At 57.6% G+C, this 12,901-nt stretch overlaps 1 protein-coding gene across 2 annotated transcripts in view; it reads left to right on the top strand.

Annotated features, from left to right (window-relative positions):
• The window catches only part of LOC137436425 (latent-transforming growth factor beta-binding protein 1), a 327,003-nt gene that overhangs the window by 183,110 nt on the left and 130,992 nt on the right, over positions 1 to 12,901 (top strand). The gene's annotated exons all lie outside the window — the stretch shown is intronic.

The following is a 12,901-nucleotide window of genomic DNA, read 5'->3' on the forward strand; positions in this document are numbered from 1 at the left end:
TAACTAGCAAGATGTCCGAAAGTTGTCTACGTGTGGTGCGGTGGACCTGGGCACGACATTTAATGGGGGAATAAGGGGAAGGTCGGCTCTACTGATTGTTATTTACATGCTATGGGACTAGGGAATGGGGGATTGGGGAAAGTTGGGGAGTATTGGAGAAAATAGGGGAATATTTACAAGCGGATATGGAGGCCAAATTCCATATTCGCAACATTGCACCCTTCTCTACCCTCGGGGCGTCCCGACCCGATAAATTCTTACCTACTTTAGTGTGGCACGCAATGTAGTTCCCTCTACTATTAACTCTACCCTGAGTGCGACAGTTTTACAGATATTCACAAATGAGTAAATATGTCCCCCTGCGACGTTGCACCCTTCTCCTCACAGAAACACACCCACAGGATAACCGAATCCGGAAAGAATTCGCAATCTACACATACAGCCGGTAGGGAGCATTATTTACACGACTACGCTGCTATTTACACTACGATCCAGGACCTGTTTTTGGAGGAACACATGCAGATGTTATGCATAGAGAGAGCGCGCTTGCCAACATCGATACACCAACCCACGAGTGCTCTGTGGCCGACGGCCTTTAATAACGTGCAGAGCACCCTTTCCCAGCATCAAAAGCACCACCCCACCACCAATCGGTGCAGTCACCATTGTTCATTGGAATAAAAATAAATTCGACAACCCCTAACCCTGCAGGTGTCTCTTGCTCTTCGTGTGGCCTTCAGTGGTGTTAATTAACAGTGGTTCACCTTTATGGCATAGGTGCCACGTTGACCCATAGGTCCATCCCCGGGTGGTGCTTGGCCGCAAACGAACTGCGGTCCATTGTGGGTGGCCACAAACATTGCGGTCCATATGGTGTATCGATCCCGGCAGCAAACAGCGAAAGTGCAGGCCCACAACTGCGCAGCCAGCACCTCTCTCTCCTCTCTCTCTACCCCAAAGCCAGATCCTCGGAGGTGGGAGACAAAAGAAGCAGACAAGTGAGTAAGGTGGTAAGGGCGCAAAAGTGCACGCAATATAAGGTAATGCACACTGGGGGCACATGGGAACCAGGTGAGACAGGTACGTTCCTATCGTACGCCCCCCCCCCCACCAGGTAACCTACATGGCCCCTCCCTTACCCCTTACTGTATCCACAAAACACAACACTACCCATAAACATCTACTTTACAAATCGACAAACATCCCTACTGTCTTCCCCGTTCCTCCCATAAACCAAATTCGTCTTCTCTCCCTCCTAACCAATCAAATTTGCCATTTTCAACTCTCATCAAAATTTGCCATCTCCAACTGCACATCAAAATTTGCCATTACCAATTCATCATCAGTCCCTCCTAGGGAGGGAGAGATGGAATCACCCCAATGTCTCATCCACGTCGTGATGCGTCTCACAAATCCACAGCAATCTCATTTCCTGTGGTAAAACAAAGAAAACACAGGTGTGGAGTCATCATCATCACCACAGGTAAGTGGCTGCGTATGGTGCGACAGGTTCATCAATCCTAACTATTTCCTAAGTGACTTTAACAACTTTACACTACCCGGGGTCTTTCTCCGGCCAAACCATTGGCCCTCTTACACTATGGGTTCTAAAAACCAATTCCCATTGGCCAGACTGTGGTGCTCTTCAATTTGGGGTCTCACTCCCCCGATTCATCTCTCGGTGCCCTCGCACAATTTCTGGGCTGTGGCGTGTACCTCTCCCAGCGGGTCTACCCACCTGCACACCTCCACCACTGTAGTTGCCTCCGAGCTTACCTGCTCCTTACCCTAACCTAACTACCTGGGGAAGGCCCTCTGGCTCTCTCCCCACTCGGTGCCCTCTCTGGCACTGGGCTGCCCGATCCACACCCGGGATCCTCAGGCACCCACTCACAACTACCGGCTCCCAGAGCCCACCTGCGGCCTCACCTGGCCGACATCCTCACAGTGGTGGAGTGCCCAACCAACTACACACACTAACAGGCTACACGCCCAGCCATTTCCACAACACTAATGCACCCATCCACAACACCATTCTGCAACCGCACCACAAATGCCAATATCCAACCACAATTTACCTGTACCCTCTACCTAACACTTACACTACCCGCCCCGGGTACTCGTGAAAGGGGTCCACTCTTCCCCCATCCACTCCTTCGCACCATGCACACCACTCCGTACCACTTACTCCAACTCTCTCCACACACCTGTACCTGCACACCTGTGCTCTCACACCTGGTGCCGCCTGCACCCTTCTCTCCCCAAGCGCATTCGCGCTGATCCACAACACTCACTACTCATACACTGCTCCACACACCTGTCCAGTTGCACACCTGTGCAATCTCACCTGTTCAATCCTCACACACACGGCATCATCTCAGCTAGCTACTCCCTTCTGAAACTTGCGCTTCCCAGTCGTCCCTTTAAACTATTGCGCTCCCACGTCATTATCATCCATACTAATCTACCTGCGTCCCCACTACAGGTATCAGTCACTAACTAACCTTAACGTTACCTAATGTCATCTTCTAGGGCCCTATCAATATAACCTAACCCACCCGGGCTAGTTTTCACTGCCATACACCCCATAAACTATTGCTCCTTTGCCCCCCCATGGGAAGGGTGGCAGGGATGCCATCCCACCACATCGGGGGTCTCTCACTACCAATTTTGCACATCAAATTTCAACAAATTAAAAATTTGCCAATCACTGCCCATCATCTGCCAATCACTACTGCCAATCCCTTGCCAATCATCAAATTTTGTTTTTCTCTAATTTTGGGTCCAAAACACTAACCTCATCACCCAGTCGACTCACTAATACCTCTCGGTGCGCCAATCCCTGTCCAAAGCCCGGCTTCGTAAAGCCAAGCAATGGATGCTGGTTGTTTTGTGCCAGCGGCTGAATGCGTCCGGCACTCGGTGCAGGGACGGGGGCTTACCCGGGCCGAGATCCCACGCATCACCTCGGCGCGGAGCCATCCAATGTCCCGATCTCGACCTGCCGGCACGTCTCAACAAAACGTGGTCGCCATAACGACCCTTCCTATCGGGCTGCCCGCTCCCCCTAGTGGAGCACGGACGCGGCCGTTCAAAGCGAGGCCCAGCACGCACCGAGGGCCCGATTCGGCTATAAGTCGTTCTCAACTCTACCCCATCTAACGTCGATGCTTCACCTGGACGCTTACACCCCGCAGCCCGTTCCTTGCTCACACATCCAGCCGTTTCCATGCCCCTCGTACCTTTCCTTACACACCTCGGTACACCCATTCCACTCACAGCCTTGGTCACACACCTGACCACCGAACACTTTGGCACACATTCGTTGGTCGCACACCTCACCAATACACCGCTTCGCGCCCCCTCCTCTGTCACCTCCTCTGTGACAATCACAGGTGTGCCCTCATTCGCACACCCAACCACGTGCCTCACCACCAACTCCAGCGTGCATTCCCACTCACGCTCTACCATTCCAGGTGTGCATCCTTCCATCCCAGGTGTACATCCTCGCTCACCTGTCACAACTAACTCACGCTCCATGTCACTCTCACTACTTTCACCTCCATTCCTGACAGCGCACTCACCCTTACTCTTGACAGCACACTCTTTCCCCATGCACCTGTCCGTCACACACCTTTCTCGCGCACACTCTCCCGTTACACCCTCTGTAACACTCACCACAGGTGGACACTCTTCCTTACTTCTGACAGCGCACTCTTTCCTCATGCACCTGTCCGTCACACACCTTTCTCGCGCACACTCTCCCGTTACACCCTCTGTAACACTCACCACAGGTGGACACTCTTCCTTACTTCTGACAGCGCACTCTTTCCTCATGCACCTGTCCGTCACACACCTTTCTCGCGCACACTCCTGCGCACACTCTCCCGTCACACCCTCTGCAACACTCACCACACCGCGCTTCCACGTGCTCCCTCGCACACACGCTACGACCGACTCACTCTCGCCAGCACACTCACTCCTTGGCACGCACTTTTTCCTCACACACCCCAGAGTCGGACTTTCTTGCACACCTCCATTTTCGCACACCAGACCTGTCGCACACTTCACCAACGGCCTCTCACGAACACCCGGGTCTATCTCGACCCCCAAGCCTCTTAAATCACCTGGCGCATCATACGCACGACCATATTGGTCACCACTTACACCGGGTCCTCTTCCTCTTCGCTTCTCCTCCATCACCTGCGAATCCCTCATCCGGTTAACGAGCACATCACGATCCAAACACAGACTTTGGACCAATTCTTTTATCTCCTCTTTTATCTCTTTGTTATCCCCTCTCCGTCGCTTCTTAATTTCGCTCACCCCTTCTTCCACTTCTTCTAATTTGTGCCTCACCTCTTTTATTCCCCGGTACGTCTCCTCAAGCTCGTCCTCCAAGGCTACCTTGACCGTTTCCATGTGCGTCCTCACCTGCCGGTCCTTCGTCTCCATTACCTCTATCACCTCGTCCAACCTCGTTGTCAGTCCCTCACGTACCATCTGACATTCCCTCTTCGTCGCTACCAAGTCATCTTTTAGTTCTTTCTGTGTCGCCTTTAAACCTCCTAATACCGCAGTGTTCCTTTGAACCTGCTCCACTAACTCCGTCTGTCCCACCGTCAGCTGCTCCACCTCCTGCGTCAGGTCCTCTATGCCCCCTTGTAACTTTACAGTCCCCTTTCTCACCTCCTTCTCCATGTGCTCCTCACAGTGCCTCACCTCCTCACGCACTCCTCCGACCTCCTCACTCACTCCTCTTCTGATCTCCTCTCCCATCACTTGCATCTCCTGCCCAGATGCCACCCTCATCTGCTCCATTTCCTCCCTGTGAGCATCCAGTTTGGTTTCTACCCCCATTCTGACCCCCTCTATCTGCTGCTCCATTTGTTTAACTTCCCTTTCCGCTTGGTCCCTCATGTCCCTCAATTTGCCTTCCATACTGTTTTCTAACCCCTCTAACCCATTTTTCACTCCCTCTATCTGATTCTCCTGGGCAGCCATTCTATTTTCTACCCCCATTAACCCATTTTTCACTTCTTTTATCCCGTTGTCTAACCCCTCAAAATTATTGTCTAACTTCTCACTGGTACCCCTCGCTTCGTCCCTCATTACCCCCATTTGCTCACTCTGAGCATCCATCCGGTTCCCCAACCGCTCACCCAATCGCTCAATTTGGCTCCCCATACTCATCTGTACAGCTGCCTGTAGCTGCGCAATGAGGGCCTGTATGTCAATCGGCTGCATGTTAAAGCCCGTTGATACAGCGGGCTCGGCTACCGCGCGCTCTTGCGAGGCGCCATTTTGCGTGCCTGCTACCCTCGCTGTTTCGCTATCCTCATGTCCCTCATGTCCCTCAATTTGGTCCTGGACCGACCCTGCTTCACTCTCCCCTACCGGACCCCAGCCGTCTTGATCCGCCATGGCGCGACTTTCAAAATTCGAGTTTCGTAACACAAATTCGAAATTTCGCCGTTATAATTTCGTCGAGCGCAGTAACCGCGGGACCGCGCTCCGGATCGATTTGGTCGAGCGCCGTACGCGCTCCGGCTCGATTTTCCCTCCCAAAATTTGGGCCTAACTAATTTAGTCCCGGGTCCGAATCTCACTCCTCGACACCAATTGTTACCGTACTAACACAATTGGTGTCCAAAATTTGGGCTAAATAAATTTAGTCCCAGGTTCGAATCCCGCTCCTGACACCAATTGTTACAGACACGACTTTGATGTTAAAGTGGGCCGAGCGGAATGGCCGTCGTGTCCGCACAAATTACCCGACTATACTCGACGTTGACGAAGTCGCGCTACGCTGGCTCAATAAGGAAAAAGAAGACACCCGGCTGGCTTACAATGACATACGACACCAATGTTTCAATTCTCAAGACCTCCGGAGGAGATTATATTCGTACGGAAAGGTTAGATTACAGGGACGAGAGGTACATCATAGAAAGACAGGCACTTAGACACACTCTTATATTAACCCTAGACAGACGACAGATAAACGGGACAACGGCTGACTCACACGGGGATTGATTGCAGGGAAAGGCAGGTATCGGTGGCTCCAGGTGCACCTGTGCTCAAAGGTTAGAATCGACCCGGTCCGGTCCAGAGATGCGGGGAGGTCTCGTCGCAGCGCTCAGAGGTGACGTTCTTTCTCAGGCGGGTTCTCTTCCTCTCAGCGGTCGTAGGCAAGGCAACGTTCTTTCTCCAGCTGGGGGCGCATCTGACGTCACGTCCGCTACGTGGCCGTGTATATCCGGCGGGGAGTGACACGCCCTCGGCTCGCTAGCGCCGCCCCTGATGGAATCGGTCCGTCCTTCTGATTGGGTGCGGGGGGTTACCAGGCTCCGCCCTTGAGGAGGAGCTGACAGCCAGCCCCTCCGTGGTAACCCCGTGGAGCGCGTGGTCAATGGCGCTAATCGAGCCGGTGTGAGGACGCATCCTCCCCCGCGCCGCCGCGCCGCCCCCATCCCCTCCGTTGCTGCAGCCATAGTTGGTTGGGGAAGAAGATGGAAGGAGGTATGGGAAGATGGAAGGAGGTATGGGAAAGGTCCTAAACTCACTACTGATGCCATATAATCACATGCTGGTGCAAGAAGAGTCATAATTAATGGAAACGAGGCCTTAACTGACATAGATTAAGAATAACTAGCAAGATGTCCGAAAGTTGTCTACGTGTGGTGCGGTGGACCTGGGCACGACATTTAATGGGGGAATAAGGGGAAGGTCGGCTCTACTGATTGTTATTTACATGCTATGGGACTAGGGAATGGGGGATTGGGGAAAGTTGGGGAGTATTGGAGAAAATAGGGGAATATTTACAAGCGGATATGGAGGCCAAATTCCATATTCGCAACAATATATACACATTTATGCCCGGGCGTTTGCCCGGGAAAACCGAGACCGGGCATGCCCGGGTGTCAAGGGCGAGTCCTGGAAAGGCGAGTCTGGACATGCCCGGGCATCCTGGACGCGGCCTGGCAAGTCGAGGCTGGGCGTGCCCGAGCGCTCTGGGCGAGCCCTGGAAAGGCGAGAGCGGGCATGCCCGGACGCTCTGGGCGAGCCCTGGAAAGGCGAGTCTGGACATGCCCGGGCGGCCTGGCAAGTCGAGGCTGGGTGTGCCCGGGCGCTCTGGGCGAGCCCTGGAAAGGCGAGAGCGGGCATGCCCGGGAAAGACGAGACCGGGCGTGCCCGGGAGGTTCGGGCGTGCCCGGGAACAGCGAGTCCGGGCATGCCCAGGAGAGGCGTGTCTGGGCCCGTCCGGACGAGCCAGGCATGGCGATCGCGCCCTGGCCGCGTCCTGGCAGGTGCAAGGCGATTGTGTACATTCAGCGGGGACCACTACACACGCCCCTCCAGAATCGACCTGCACCGGCAGGGTCAATTTAAGGGGGGTCCGGATGACCCGGCCGAAGCGACCCCTGGAGGGTCGTGGGGGGGGGGGGGTCCGATCCGATGGTGGGTGGTCGAGCGGGGGGAACTGTAGACGGGGGGCGGCCTTGCCGCGGAGGAAGGGCCAACCGTGGTGGTCGGTCGACGTCCACGTGCGCCGGTTTGAGGCGGTCCACAGAGATCCGGTCCGACCGGCCGCCGACGTCGACGACGAAGGACTTGTCGCCCCGTCGCAGGACCCGGAAGGGCCCGTCATACGGCGGCCGGAGTGGCCCCTGGTGCGCGTCATGACGCACAAAGACGTACTCCGCTGTGCGAAGCACCGGGGGGATGTAGGACTGGGGGCCACCGTGGCGGGACGTTGGCATGGGGGCAAATCGGCGGGCGGCCTCCTGGAGGTCCGAGCGCTGGTGTGCGGCAGACCAGGGACTGGTAGCGTCGGGCACGAACTCGCCCGGGACGCGGAGCGGCTGGCCGTAGACGAGCTCGGCGGCGGACGCCCGGAGGTCCTCCTTGGGGGCCGTGCGGAGGCCCAAAAGGACCCACGGCAGCCGGTCGGTCGAACCGTCGTCCTGAAGGCCGGCCATGAGTGCGGCCTTCATGGAGCGGTGAAACCACTCGCACAACCCTTTGGCTTGGGGGTGGTAGGCCGTGGTGCGGTGCAGCGTGACCCCCAACGAGCGGGCGACCGCGCCCCAAAGTTCGGACGTAAACTGTGGGCCGCGGTCGGACGAGATGTCCGCCAGTGCGCCGAAGCGCGCGACCCAGGTGGCGATGAACGCCTGCGCCACGTCGGCAGTGGTGGTGGAGGTGAGGGGCACGGCCTCCGGCCACCTGGTGGTCCTGTCCACCATGGTGAGCAGGTGGGTGAACCCCCGCGATGGGGGCAGGGGACCCACCAGGTCCACGTGAACGTGGTCGAAACGCCATGCAGGCACGGTGAAAGGTGCTAGCGGGGCCTGGGTGTGGCGGTGGACCTTGGCCCGCTGGCAGGCCGTGCAGGCGTTGGCCCAGTCGCGGACGTTCCGTCGAAAGCCGTGCCAGACGAAACGCGCCGACACCAGCTTCTGAGAAGCTTTCCGGCCCAGGTGAGAAAGGCCATGGATGGAGGCGAAGATGCGGCGCTGCCAGGAAACGGGCACGATGGGGCGAGGCTGGCCCTGGGAGACGTCGCAGAGCAGGACGGTGCCCGCGAAGGGGATGTCGGCCAGACGGAGGCCCGTGTCCGCCGCCTGTAGGGCCTGCACCGAGGTGTCGGTGGTCTGGTCGGCCGCCATGAGCACGAAGTCCACGCCGAGGTGGACCACGTTCGCGCTGGCCCGAGAAAGACAGTCGGCCACGGCATTGTCTTTGCCGGCGACGTGCCGGATGTCCGTGGTGAATTCCGACACGGCGGAGAGGTGGCGCTGCTGGCGGGCCGACCACGGCTCCGTGACTTTGGCCATTGCGTAGACCAACGGCTTGTGGTCGACGAAAGCCATGAACGGGCGGCCCTCCAGGAGGTGTCGGAAATGGCGAACGGCCAGGAATAGACCGAGCAGCTCGCGGTCGAACGTGCTGTATTTTAACTCGTTCGGCCGGAGCTGCCGGCTGAAAAAAGTGAGTGGCTGCCAAACCCCGTCCACCCATTGTTCATGGACGGCGCCCACCGCGTAGTTGGAGGCGTCCGTAGTGAGGGTGATGGGCGCGTTGAGCACCGGGTGAGCCAGCAGCGTTGCGTCGGCGAGGGCCCGTTTTGCGCTCGCGAAGGCCGCGTCCATGGCCACGGACCAAACGATGTCATGCTTGGCCGGCTTGCCCTGGAGGGCCTCATAAAGGGGCCGCATGAGCTGAGCAGCGCGGGGCACGAATCGGTGATAAAAATTCACCATGCCGAGGAACTCTTGTAGGGCCTTGATGCAACGGGGACGCGGGAACGTGGTGATGGCCTCGACCTTGGTCGGCAGCGGCACGGCCCCGGTCTTGGTGATGCGGTGGCCCAAAAAGTCAACGGTCGTCGTGCCGAAGTGGCATTTGGCCGGGTTGACAATTAAGCCGTGCTCGCTGAGGCGACCGAACAGTGTTCGGAGGTGGAGGAGGTGCTCGGCGCGGGACGTGCTGGCGACGAGGATGTCGTCCAGATAGACGAAAAGAAATGGCAGGTTGCGCAGCACGTCATCCATTAAGCGCTGGAACGCCTGGGCCATGTTCTTGAGGCCAAACGGCATCCTCAAAAATTCGAACAGGCCGAACGGCGTGATGACGGCCGTCTTCGGGACGTCGGCCGCCCGGACAGGTACCTGGTGGTATCCCCGTATCAGGTCAATTTTGGAAAATATGACCCGTCCCGCCAAACGGGCGGAAAAGTCCTGGATGTGCGGGATCGGGTACCTGTCGGGGGTGGTAGCGTCGTTGAGGCGGCGGTAGTCACCACACGGGCGCCATCCGCCCCCCTGTTTTGGCACGATGTGCAGTGGTGAGGCCCACGCGCTATTGGAGTGCCGCACGATGCCGAGGTGCTACAACGCGTCGAACTCGGCCTTTGCCACGGCGAGCTTGGCTGGGTCGAGGCGGCGGGCCCTGGCGTAGACCGGCAGGCCCGTAGTGGGTATGTGGTGCTCGATCCCATGCCGCACTGCGACGGCCGAAAACGTCGGCCGCGTGAGGGCCGGGAATTCCGCGAGCAGGCGAGCGAACTCGTTCGCCGTCGGGAGGGCGCACGCCAGTTCGGTCAGCGCGGAGCTGCTCATCGTGCACGCCAGGGAGCTGAAGGTCTCGGCGTTGACAAGGCGACGACGTTTGACGTCGACCAGCAGCCTGTGCGCGCAGAGGAAATCGGCGCCCAGCAAAGCCATGGGGACGCAGGCGGTCACAAAGGTCCACTGAAAGCGCTGGCTGCCGAAGCAGAGGGTGACGTCGCGCGGGCCGAAAGTGCGTATGGCCGAGCCATTAGCAGCGACCAAAGAGGGGCCGCAAACGGCGTCCCGCCTGTCCTGCTCGGAGGCGGGTATGACGCTCAGTTGGGCACCGGTGTCACAAAGGAAACGCCGCCCGGACGCTTTGTCCCGAATAAAAAGCAAGTTCCACGAGTGGCCGGCGCTCATGGCTGGGAATGAACGCCGGCCCGGCCGTTTCCCGACTTGCCGAAAGTGCACAGGGGTCGGCACATCCGAGCCTTGTGTCCGAACCTGGCGTGGTAATAACACCACGCCTGGTCAGGTGGAGGCCCCGGCCGTCGTGTCGGAAGCGGTCGGCGCGGCGTGTCGGCCGCCAGTTGCACCGGCAGTTCGGCCTCCAACCGCGCAGGGCGCTCTGGCGTCGTGGGCATCGCCTCGGACGGCGGCAGGCTCCAGGTAGCCGCGCCGATGTGTTGGCCCGCCGAGGAGATCTTATCGGCTTCCCTGGCGAGGGCGCGGGGATCGGTGATCGACATGCCAGCCAGGGCGAGGCGTACCGGGTGAGGCAGCTGGCGAAGGAACAGCTCGCGGAACAGAAAATCCGGAGAGTGCTCACCGAGCAACGAGAGCATATGGTCCATGCGCTTTGGACGGGCGCGTGTCGCCGAGCTCGGGCAGGTTGAGCAGGCGCCGTGCGCGTGCCGCCGGTGAGAGGGAAAAAGCGTCGAGGAGGAGCGTCTTCAGCGCGTCATACTTCTCGGCAGCCGGCGGGTGCTCGAGGAGGCTCAGGGCGCGGGCCGCGGTGGCGGAACCGAGCGCTGCCACGACGTGGTGGAAGCGGGTGTCGTCCGCGGTGATGCCTCGCAGGGCGAACTGGGAGTCCGCCTGGGCGAACCAAACAGCCGCGTGAGCCTCCCAGAAGGTAGGCAGTTTAAGAGTCACTGCCGTGTCCATGTCGGTAGGTCACCAGTGAAGGAGCCGCGCTCCAACGCGAGTCGAAAGAATTGACGCGACCAAAGACGGAATTCGTCCGAGTTGCTTTATTGAAACAAAACAGCTCAGGTATTCTCAAAAGCCCGTTTATCGGGCAGCAATATATATACACATTTATGCCCGGGCGTTCGCCCGGGAAAACCGAGACCGGGCATGCCCGGGTGTCAAGGGCGAGTCCTGGAAAGGCGAGTCTGGACATGCCCGAGCGTCCTGGACGCGGCCTGGCAAGTCGAGGCTGGGCGTGCCCGAGCGCTCTGGGCGAGCCCTGGAAAGGCGAGAGCGGGCATGCCCAGACGCTCTGGGCGAGCCCTGGAAAGGCGAGTCTGGACATGCCCGGGCGTCCTAGACGGGCAGGTTGTTCGCCGTCGGGAGGGCGCATGCCAGTTCGGTCGGCGCGGAGCTGCTCATCGTGCATGCCAGGGAGCTGAAGGTCTCGGCGTTGACAAGGCGACGACGTTTGACGTCGACCAGCAGCCCGTGCGTGCAGAGGAAATCGGCGCCCAGCAAAGCCATGGGGACGCAGGCGGTCACAAAGGTCCACTGAAAGCGCTGGCTGCCGAAGCAGAGGGTGACGTCGCGCGGGCCGAAAGTGCGTATGGCCGAGCCATTAGCAGCGACCAAAGAGGGGCTGCAAACGGCGTCCCGCCTGTCCTGCTCGGAGGCGGGTATAACGCGAGAGCAAGTCGAGGCTGGGCGTGCCCGGGCGCTCTGGGCGAGCCCTGGAAAGGCGAGAGCGGGCATGCCCGGGAAAGACGATACTGGGCGTGCCCGGGAGGTTCGGGCATGCCCGGGAACAGCGAGTCCGGGCATGCCCAGGAGAGGCGCGTCTGGGCCCGTCCGGACGAGCCCGGCATGGCGATCGCGCCCTTGCCGCGTCCTGGCAGGTGCAAGGCGATTGTGTACATTCAGCGGGGACTGCTACAACCTCATGACTGTGTGTTGACACGTGGCCAGTGGCTCGCCGCTACGCTTCTCGCAGCTTCTGTAGTTTTGAGCGGGTCCATGAGAATGCCATTCCCAGTGTAAATCTTACCTCGACTTGTGGAGCTGCAAATCCACCATATAAGGCCAAACAAAAAAATATTCATGTTTGGCGTCCCCACCCGCTTCCTTTTTAGAGGCCGCCTCCTTTTTTTTCCTTTTTTTTTTTTAAACATCGTTCGACTGATCGCGAGCAATCCATTTTCTCACTCTCTCGATTTGATAGTCTCCATCATAATTGTTTCATGGCCGCTCACACAAAATAATCCCGTCTGTGATACACGTACATACAGGTCTGGCAGTAATATGCGGCTGGTTGTTGTAGACTAGCAAAACGTGTGAGCGTGCTATAGAATGTTAGCGCTAGCGCTAGCGTGCTGTAGTTTATTTGCAAAGTAGAGTACATGTAGCTTTACCATGTTAGGAAGAAGATATGGTTGAGAAATAATGAAATATAATGTAAAATGCATTTAGATACATTATTGTATTGTAATAATAAAATAGGTAAGATATTGTTTGCAAATCTCATCTTGAATTTTTCTGTATACCTGTATAAAGACACAAAAGAAAACAAAGTACAGTATGCAAATATATGAAATGGTCTCTTTTACTAGTCTTTTATTAATATGTTACACAGTACATGTTGTATTTTGTCAACA

Source organism: Myxine glutinosa, chromosome 1, assembly GCF_964187855.1.
Source record: "Myxine glutinosa chromosome 1, kmMyxGlut1.1, whole genome shotgun sequence".
Taxonomy (NCBI): domain Eukaryota; kingdom Metazoa; phylum Chordata; class Myxini; order Myxiniformes; family Myxinidae; genus Myxine; species Myxine glutinosa.